We start from the raw sequence: 9424 nt of genomic DNA on the forward strand, positions 1-9424 counted from the left end.
GGTCACTGCCACGTGAGGGACGGGAGCCTTTCCTGGTCTCTGTCTGGTGTGTGCTGTTCAGGGTCTGTTCCTTCTGTCCTGGGAGTCTCCTGGAGTTAGTTGTGTGGTCACCAAGAGGATTGAGGACACAGTAGCCCTGAGCTGAACTAGACTCATCTTCCAGGGAGCAAACCTAAAGCCAGCAGTCAGTACCCCTGGCTGGAGCCCTGCAGTGAGTGAGCAGAAAGTGTCTTATAGCTAGAGAGCCCTGTGCCCAGCCACAGCCCCCTCCCTTTAGGCTAAAATTCTCACCCGAGCTTTCCCACCAGAAACTCTCTGGCCGCCCAGGGGCTCTGAAATTTTCTGGTCATCAAGAAAGCGTAGGTAGCACAGAGGGAGTGGACGAGGATGGGATTCAGTTGAAGGTGCCTGGTTTAGTGCTGTTATTGTCTAATTTTTTTATATCTATTTTTTCTTGGCATAAACATTTTAAATAAACGGCGTCATTGTTTACTCTGAAAAAAAAAGAAGGAAGAAAGAAGAAAAATAGATTTAATTAGCTAGCTCTATATATCCTTCTCTAGAGAGCTGGGATTCTCTTCCATCTATGAAAACTTCAATGGACTATTTACAAAATATAGTACAAGTTAGGAATGTGCTAATAGGACTCTTCTTAGGAATACTAGACCACACTAAAGAAAAACTATCAGCATGTTTTAGCTCTGTGTGTGTATACATGCATAAATTTATTTGAGATCGTGCTTGCTGGGTAGCTCCGGCAGATCTCAAATTTGCTATCCTCATATTTTAGCTTATGAAAGGCAGAGATTACAACCATGGTTGACTCTATCACACTTTTTTTTTTTTACAAACTTGGCAATGTGGCAGTTTTACACACTTGACTCTGAATAAATTTTTGGATTTGTGATTTTTTGAGACAGTGTCTCTTGAAGCCTAGGCTAACCTTGAACTCATATAAACATGGTACTGCTGCTGCTGCTGTAGCTCTAGCTGGACTGACTCACTATGTAGACCAGACTTACTTCAGCCTCACGGAGAACCATCTGCCTCTGCCTCCCAAGTAGTGGGATTAAAATATACACCAATTACACCCAGCCATCTGTCGTGTGTGTATTTTCTTTTTGTTTCTCAAAGCAATAGTCTTAACTGTCCATCCTCTCATTTTCCCTCTCACCAGCTGGCATTTTCCAGGCCATGTGCCTCCTGATCTGTGCTGAGATGTACCAAGTCTCCAGACTGCAGCACATCTGTGAGCTGTTCATCATCACCCAGCTGCAGAGCATGCCCAGCAGGGAGCTGGCCTCCATGAACCTTGACATTGTGGACTTGCTCAAAAAGGCCAAGGTGGTTGGCCTGTGGTTGAGTGGGGATGGTGCTCTTTTAATTTAATTTAAAATATGCATATACTAATCCACATTCCTTAAGTTGGCTGTGCTGTGAACATTGGCATTATAGGAAATAGAATTTTCTTCCCATATTACTGAAAGGAAAATGGCAGGATTAGTCTGTATACTAACTGACATAGTTACCAAAGCTCTTTTCTCCCTCATTCATTCATCCGTCAATTCATTTATTCCATGAGCATGTTTTCAAGTTCAGTGGTATGACATGTCTTGCTTTGTTAGGAATCTAGGAAAATTAAAAGTGTTAAAGTTGGGCATCACCTGACTGGCTTCTGCCTCCTTCATTGCCTAGGACTTAACTGTTAAGAATGGTGCTCCTACTAATTTTAGGAAATGCATGCAGTTTACACAAGTATTGTGGAAGGCTGTGGTTGTAAAGAGCTGAGAATATGGAAGCCAAAGATGAGACACAGCAGACCTGTGTCTCTGCGAAGCTGAGCAGAACGGAAGTGGAATGCATTTCCCTTTGCCTTTCTTGCAGTTTCACCACTCGGACTGCCTTTCCACCTGGCTGCTTCATTTCATCGCCACTAACTACCTCATATTCAGCCAAAAGCCTGAATTCCAGGACCTTTCAGGTATGTTGCTGATTTCTGCTTTGAAAAGAAAAGGTTACAGCCTTAATTTGTGGTTTGCGACATAATTAATAGAAACAATTGCTTTAACATAAGAACATAAATGTAATGCTACCCACTTCCTTTTAAATCCACCTTGTAACTGAGAACACTTCAGCTATAGTCCCCTGTGTTTCCTAAGCAGCGTGGCCTGGGTTACACAAAACATTTTCTAATGATTGTTTTATAGTGCTTATTCATGTTTAATTTGTTTTCTGGTAGGAGAGTTAAGGGTACAAGTGTCCTCACATGCCACTTGGCTGTGGTAAATGAGACTTTATTCAGTTAGGAACAACTTTAAACAATATATGTTTGAACTTTTTCCTCTTCATAGAAATATAAATGTTTATTACTTATAAGATGTCATCTTTAATACTTAGAGAATATATATGTCTATATCTATATAGGAGTTTTGGAATAACAGTTTTCTTTTTGACCAAGTATTATGGAACTTTATATGGAATTGTTAGAGACAATTGTAGGGTGATTTCTGAGGTAACTGATAAGGATTAAAATGAGGCAGCCAGATGTGGCAGTGTAAGCTCAGGATCTCTACATTGGAAATGGGAGGCAATATGATTCTTGAGTTCACCAGTTCAAGGTCAGTGTCAGCCTCAGAACAAAGGGTGAGATTTCCTGGAACTGCATAATAGGAAGGAAAGAAAGGTGGAGTGTTTGTCTGAGTAAGCAACTCATGAAAAGGAGTAACAGTCAAGGACAAAGAACTCTCCATGGAGATGGCTGAGGGTTCGGGGAGTGCCACACAGGGAATAGAGCCGATCAGGGTAAGTGGAGGGAAAGAGAACGAAGCAGCAGACTGCAGAGCCCTGGGCCCCCTCCACTTCAGAGTGCCCACTTTGTACCGTGTCTTAGTGGTGACACACATGGTGACACACAAGACCTAAAAATCTCCTGGCCTCCTTCTGTTCTACACACTGTCACAGAAACATGGAATCCAAGAATCTTACCTTTTTTTTTTTTTTTTTTGATAGTTATATTTAGCCAGTTAAGGAAACTGTGCACCTTTTGTCAGTCTGTCCCCTAGCTTGGCACTCAGGTGTTAAGACAGTAGTGTAATATAATCAAAGCCAAGCCAAGCCAAGGGCAGATAACATTCATTCTCTACAGTTTTCAAGAACAAAAAAAAAAAAAAAAAAAAAGCTGGGCTTATCATAAAGATACGGTTTGCTCTGCTTACCACAGGTACAAGGTGCACACTGACAAGAAGGCTGTTCTCTTAAGACATTAACTGAACTTCCTTGTGGCTCTAGAGCTACTATAAATGTGCCACCTTAGGCCACCTCCATTGTAAAAGAATGAGATTAGGAGTCATAGTGAGAGCCTTGGGAGAAAGACACTGCACACATCATTTCTGTTGTTTTCAATAGCTATTACTTAGTGGAATTGCCTATAAAATGTGCAATGCCCAGTGGCATAGGGCAAATTAGAGGCACAGGGGCTCTCAGGGGCTATGGAAGACCCAGATGCTGTGATGCAGTCAGTTCCATCCTTGGGTGGAAATTAAGAGAAGTCTGAAAGGTCACTTCTTTGGTATTTATGGTATGATTCTCCCTAGCAGATGAAACAGTCCTCTGGATAACAGAGAATTGTGAAATATGGTAATTCTGTAATTATGAACTGGAAACCTATGGCATCAGTGAGGTCTTCCAAAGTTTAGTTTTTGGTCGCCATTTAAAATTTTGTCTTTGTATAGTAATACCATTTAAAATCTCCAGAGGATAGTCTGTGTGTACCTTCCTCGTAGCTAGACAGTGACTGCCCACAAAGGGCCTTGCTCTTGGTGACCTTCTACCTGGCCCACTGGCCATCAGCTTGGGATTTGGAGTTCCTGTCATACACTTATGGAACTGCAGCTTTAGAAGTTATTACCAGAATCCTCCCATTGCCTCTTGGCACGGTACCTGGTTCACCTGCAGGTCTAGAAGTGACTACCAGAATCCTCCCGTTGCCTCTTGGCACGGCACTTGGTTCACCTGCAGCTCTAGAAGTGACTACCAGAATCCTCCCGTTGCCTCTTGGCACGGCACCTGGTTCACCTGCAGCTCTAGAAGTGACTACAGAATCCTCCCATTGCCTCTTGGCACGGCACCTGGTTCACCTGCAGCTCTAGAAGTGACTATCAGAATCCTCCCATTGCCTCTTGGCACGGCACTTGGTTCACCTGCAGCTCTAGAAGTGACTACAGAATCCTCCCATTGCCTCTTGGCACGGCACTTGGTTCACCTGCAGCTCTAGAAGTAACTACCAGAATCCTCCCATTGCCTCGGCACGGCACCTGGTTTCACTTTTGTTTTTCTCTCCTTAAAAACAGGGTGTGTTGCTTGGGCTGGCTCACACTCTGCTTTACAGCCAAGGCTGGTCTTGAACTTCTTACCTTCCTGCCTCTGCCTCCCAAATTTCTGGTGAGAATTTTTTGTGTGTAAAGTTCTTTAGAAACCAGAAAGCTAGGATGGAAAAGGATCTCCTGCCATGGTGAGCCTTCCAACCCCACTAAGTAGCTAAGTAGCTCATCCCCACTGAGATTTGTACTCGCTAGGTATTTTTTTTTCTTTTTTTTTATTGGATATTTTTATTTATTTACATTTCAAATGTTATCCCCTTTCCCAGTTTCTCCTCCATAAGCCCTCTATTCCATGCCCCTCCTGCTGCTTCTATGAGGGTGTTCCCCCACTCCACCCACCGCTTCCTGCCTCCCCACCCTGACATCCCCTACACTGGGCCTTGGCAGGACAAAGGGCCTCTCCTGCCACTAGTGCCCAACAAGGCCATCCTCTGCTACATTTGCAGCTGAAGCCTTGGGTCTGTCCATTGTAAGGCAGGAAGTGAGCCTTAACGGAGACACCCCTCACTCCAACCACCCCTACCCCCCCCACCCCAGGTGAGACACAACTCAAGAGGTTTATTTTTCCAGCACCTCGGGTCAGCCCATTGTGGTGAGTGACTAGAATGGCTATAACAAGCAGTTTTTATACTTTTTAGGGGTACAGGTTACATCAGCAAGGTTGCAGTTTAAACTTAATTGGCTAAGCATATTGACCTTTGAATCTATTGGCTAGCAAGCATATGACATGCATTTGAACTCTATCTGGGACCAGAGAGTCAGGTGACTATCAGTCAGTACATTCTGTGGTTTTTTCAAAGTCCCTGCTCCTCCAGATAACTGTGGGTGGAGAATGGAACTTGGCCTAGCCTTGACCTGAGGTGGGAAGCTGGTACTTGGCCTAATATTGACCTGAGGCAGTGGTTGGTATTGTTCTCGTAGGGTTGCAAACCCCTTCAGCTCCTCAGTCCTTTCTCTGACTCCTCAACTGGGGACCCTGTTCTCAGGTCAATGGTTGACTGTGAACATTCGCCTCCGCATTTGTCATGCTCTGGCAGAGCCTCTCAGGAGACAGCTGTGTCAGGCTCCTGTCAGCATGCACTTCTTGGCATCAGCAATGTTGTCTGGATTTGGTGGCTGTATGTATATGGGCTGGATCCCCAAGTGAGGCAGTCTCTGAATGGCCTTAAGAAGACTTACAGCAACACACTGGAAAAGATGACCCTTGCTGTTGATGGGTTTCTTTTTCTCACAGTTGGTTTAATTTAGCTAAGTATTGGGTTATGTTGTACAGAGTAATTGTTTTTACTGGCCGCCAGAGGTCATCTGCTATCACTTTTTTCTGGAGTTCTGACTCCCTTCCTTCCTTTCTTGTTTTTGTTTGTCAGTTGGTTTGTCTTTTGATACAGGGTCTTATTCCGTAACCCTAGCTGCCCTGGAATTCACTGTGTAGACCAGGCTGGTCTAGATCCATCTGCCTCTACCCAAAAGTGCTGGGATTAAAGGCATGCACCACCACACCCAATTTGGAGTTCTTTCTTTAAAAGGCCACTTCAGTCTTTTTGGCCTTTTCATGAAACTGAGACCACTGATTTCCCTGAGGAAGCATCTTGTTTACTCTCATTTAGATCCTGTAATCAGGACCTTGCTAATCCACACGCTGGTGAAGTTAGAAATCAGACTGGAGAAATCAGACTGACTAAGCATAATGAAATGCAAGTGCATACAGAAGGGAGGGGCCCCCTTAAATGTTTAAAGTACCAAGTATGTCAGAAGGTGAGATGTAGCTTGGGGCCTTAATTCATAAGTTGACTGACAAGCTTTGGTAGAAGCCTCTCTACTCAATGAAGACAACCTTTACAGGACATGGGAAACTAGAAAAGTCAAATCCAGTCATAGATTCACAGACTCTGATGGAGCTAAGCTTGAGCTGAGGGCCTGGGCTGAAACCCCCGTTCCTATGAAAGTGGGTCCAGAGTGTACAGCCAGCCTAAGGAGAGGCAGGAGGAGCAAGCCTGGAAGTTACAGTGTTGCTGATTGGAGCATTATAGTGTAGCAGACTCTGGAGCACAGGAAGCAACACCAAGTTACAGTGTGGCAGACTCTGGAGCACAGGAAGCAACGCACACCAAGTTACAGTGTGGAAGACTCTGGAGCATAGGAAATAACACACACCAAGTTACAGTGTGGCAGACTCTGGAGCATAGGAAATAACACACACCAAGTTACAGTGTGGCAGACTCTGGAGCATAGGAAATAACACACACCAAGTTACAGTGTGGCAGACTCTGGAGCATAGGAAATAACACACACCAAGTTACAGTGTGGCAGACTCTGGAGCACAGCAAGTAACACCAAGTTACTGGAGCATGCATGGGAAGTAACACCAAGTTACCTTGTAGTAAACTCTGGAGCACAGGAAGTAACACCAAGAATGAATAGATTGGCTGGTGGCTATGACTGAATGGGAACTAGAGTCAGCAGACATTAGTGTGAATGGTAGAGTTCTCCACAAAGAAAAATGAATTTGTCATCTAAAGTAAAAGCAGAAATTTTATTGGAAAAGAAAAGGATAGCAGTCAAATGCTACTTGGTGGAAGAGTCAATGTAAATTGTGTAATAGCATAAATCCTGATGATATTTTACTGATATTCTATTAAATGATTATGGAAGGCTACAGGAAGGACTCAGAATATAAGAGACTGAGCTCCTCTGTCATAAAGGAAATTAATTGTTGGTATTTCATCTTGTCAAAAAATAAAGTATATGCAATTAACTTTTTTTTCTCTTAAAACTTTAGTGGAAGAACGAAGTTTTGTTGAAAAGCACAGATGGCCATCAAACATGTACTTGAAGCAGCTGGCAGAATACAGGAAATATATCCACTCCCGGAAATGTCGCTGTTTAGTCATGTGACCTGAGCTTTTGCATACTTACACTTTTTTATTATTATGAAGAATGGGTACTTCTGGATTCCAGTAAAATTCTTATAACTAAAATCAATGTTTTTTAAAAATCACTATATAGCTTCTTACTAGTTACCTTTTAAAGACTATGGTGGTCTTAAAAGGGAACAAAAGCTACCACAGACTTAATTAATGCTTCATCTAGAATATAAAACTGTTGGACATTGGGTCTCCTTTAAGTTTCCCTATTGCTTTAATAACATCAAGACCTCTCCTAGTTAAAAGATATTTAATTTAAAAAATCTAGGATAAATACAAAAATTTCATCATGTCTGAGTGATTGCTCTGCTAAAATAAGGGGCATTTAAAAGCCAAGCGGAACCATGGGATTCAGAGGAGCTCTAACCAGTGCAGCATGAAATTGTAGAAATAGAAATTTGCCCATGTCTTTGATAGTCATGTGTCATCTGGCTTCCAGTCCATTAAGAGTATTTGGATCAATATGATAGCCCCATCTGTACCATCCACCCACATCTGCTTGTCAATCAGGCTGCAAACCTAAGTAGGCTGGTAGTTATCTCTGTGTAACCTTCTAGAGTTTATCGACTTCCAAACTTAGAAGGGTCTGGCATTTGGTTCAGTGCTCTGATAGTACAGTTGTTAAATTCTTAAAAATGTCTGATGAAAGGCTCATGTTTTCACTTTGCACTGGTTCCCCAAAATTGTGTGTATTTCCTAGCAAGAAAAAATGCTGAGATACTGTTTTCTTTTCCTTTTTTTTTTTGTTTTTGTTTTGTTTTGTTTTTTGTTTTCATTTTTTGTTTGCTTTGTTTTGTTTTTTGTTTTCATTTTTTTGTTTGTTTTGTTTTGTTTTTTCAGAGGGGGTTTCTCTGTGTAACATCCCTAGCTGTTCCGGAACTTGCTTTATAGACCAGGCTGGCCTCAAATCCACAAAGTTCTGCTGGGATAAAGGATGTGTGCCACCATGCCTAGCTTAAAATGTTTTTTTTTTTCTTGCTCAAACCTTCTCTCTGTGGAAGCAGAAATGTTGCTAATAGCCAGGAAAGGACAGTAGCTTTTGGCCAGAAGAGCAGAGTGGAGACTCCCATCTTTGGGAAAGGACATATGCCCAAGCGCCTCCACAAAGATCTTTCCTGGCAATAAGAAATGCTGAAATGCTTTTTTGTTGGTTTTGAAACACTCCCCCAGTTATAGCTGTACCCCAGAAAAGCAAATACTTTCTTGATCAATATGTAAAGTCAGGAAGTTGTTAAGACTGATAGAGTAACCTGACTATAATACACAGAGTGATAAGCCACAGGAAAAGATGTCTTCTAAAGACTTGGGCCTAAAAACTTAAATATCCTTTCTTTTAACTGTTAAGAATAAGATGCCAATTGCATGAATTGAGTTCTTTTCAAGGACTGATAGACTATTTGGTATGAAGTAGCAAAGCCACCTGGGAAGGTAAAAAAGGATGTAAATCAAAGACATCCTTTTTTGTCGATGTAGAGACAATGGTGTCTGGGATTGAAGGCAGAGTTAGTTTCTCTCATAGCATATATTTGCAGAAATCATTCTGCAAGATGCTCAAGGGCATGGAAAAACATATTACTCTTTTTTGTTAATATCATGGTCATGGGATATATTTTTCTAATTTCTAGTGATTTTTAGTATGCATATTTTTCAAACTTTTCAAAAGTTTGATTCAATAATCTTATCCTGTAGTGTTAGGATTCCATACAGAAAGCCCTATTATTCATACCAAACTATCAGAATAAAGGGGAAAGAATCCCAAGAGAGCTTATTTTAATTTTGCTGTGTCAATGAAGATTACTGAAATGAATTTTGTCCTTTATATTTTAATCACTTGAGTGAATCAACATTGGCAAATCCCATTTGGTGGCTTAGCATTAGAAAGAACAGCTGATGCCAGAAGTTCCTCTGCTTTTTCAGATCAGTGGTGGCCTTTGATACTCCAAAGTAATTATGTTCACCCTCTGTACTAATGACATTTAAAATTCTAAAATTTTATGATATTGACATGAAAAATAGGAGCTGAGAAAAAACATTTTCTTGGAAATATTATTTTAACATTTAGATGGATCATAACTAATTTTACTAGTGTGTTTTTCCTGAGTAGGAGTTGAGTTTGGAACT

The 9424-nt window shown here is 41.7% G+C and overlaps 1 long non-coding RNA gene across 1 annotated transcript; it reads left to right on the forward strand.

The window, feature by feature from the left end:
* Positions 1-1179: 1179 nt before the first annotated feature.
* Positions 1180-8002, forward strand: LOC116897363. The gene is made up of 2 exons (XR_004387424.1): positions 1180-1981; positions 7159-8002. It is a non-coding gene; the product is annotated as an uncharacterized LOC116897363 (long non-coding RNA).
* Positions 8003-9424: the final 1422 nt, after the last annotated feature.

Source organism: Rattus rattus, chromosome 3 (assembly GCF_011064425.1).
Source record: "Rattus rattus isolate New Zealand chromosome 3, Rrattus_CSIRO_v1, whole genome shotgun sequence".
Taxonomy (NCBI): Eukaryota; Metazoa; Chordata; class Mammalia; order Rodentia; family Muridae; genus Rattus; species Rattus rattus.